Below are 1,280 nucleotides of genomic sequence, written 5' to 3' on the forward strand. Positions count from 1 at the left end.
GGTTACACCGCCATTACATCTCTCTCGCGGTTACACCGCCATTACATCTCTCTCGCGGTTACACTGCCATTACAAAAACACACCTTCGGTCCATCGGACCTCTGGTTTCAAACAATACTTAGAAAATATTTCGACAACCAGGACCAGAGCCCCTCTAGTCTCTCTTCCAGAGCTGCTGGTCTTCACGACCAGAGCCTCTGTTTCTAAACCACATTTAGAAAATATTTCAACATTCTGGACCAGAGCCCCTCTGGTCTCTCCTCCAGAGCTTCTGATCTTCACAACCAGAGCCTCTGGTTTAACCAACCAGACTTAGAATATAATTCGACAATCAGGACCAGAGCCCCTCTGGTCTCTCTTCCAGAGCTTCTGGTCTTCACGACGAGAGCCGCTGGTTGAACTAATCAGACTTAGAATATATTCCAACATCCTCGACCAGAGCCCTTCTGGTCTCTCTACCAGAGCCCCTCTGGTCTCTCTTCCAGAGCTTCTGGTTTCACAACCAGAGCCTCTGGTTCCAAACCATACTTAGAATATATATTTGAACATACTCGACTAGAGCACCTCTGGTCTCTCTACCAGAGCCCCTCTGGTCTCTCTTCCAGAGCTCCTCTGGTCTCTCTTCCAGAGCTTCTGGTCTTCACGACCAGAGCCTCTGGTTTAACTAACCAGACTTAACATATATTTCAACATATTCGACCAGAGCCCCTCTGGTCTCTCTACCAGAGCCCCTCTGGTCTCTCTTCCAGAGCTTCTGGTTTCACAATCAGAGCCTCTGGTTTAACTAACCAGACTTAACATATATTTCAACATATTCGACCAGAGCCCCTCTGGTCTCTCTACCAGAGCTCCTCTAGTTTCAAAAGATATGACCAACCAGAGAACCGGTCACCTCTTGTCCGATTTAGGATTAAGTCCGGACAACACTTGAACGGTTTATTGTCCATATACATATAATCCACATACATATTATATTCATAATGACCAGTTCCAAATACTACTAAATTGTATGTAAACAATTTATACTCAAAGCTTTCATACACTCACCTTAGAAATCAGATATCCTATCTTTGAATTCTCTTCTTCTTTTTCTGCCAATCCGTATGATTCACCAAGGAGTCTTTTCTAATATAAAAAGTGTTTCAAAGGTGTGCTCAACTTATTTTTCTTTCACATACACTTGCTATTTATAGTAAGTGTATGACCGCCCCTCAAAGGTCGGCTAACATAACCACGTCACCCACACCCACACACTTCTACATAAAATATTCAGATAAACA

This window comes from Cynara cardunculus (assembly GCF_001531365.2).
Source record: "Cynara cardunculus var. scolymus isolate 2C chromosome LG 17, CcrdV1, whole genome shotgun sequence".
Taxonomy (NCBI): domain Eukaryota; kingdom Viridiplantae; phylum Streptophyta; class Magnoliopsida; order Asterales; family Asteraceae; genus Cynara; species Cynara cardunculus.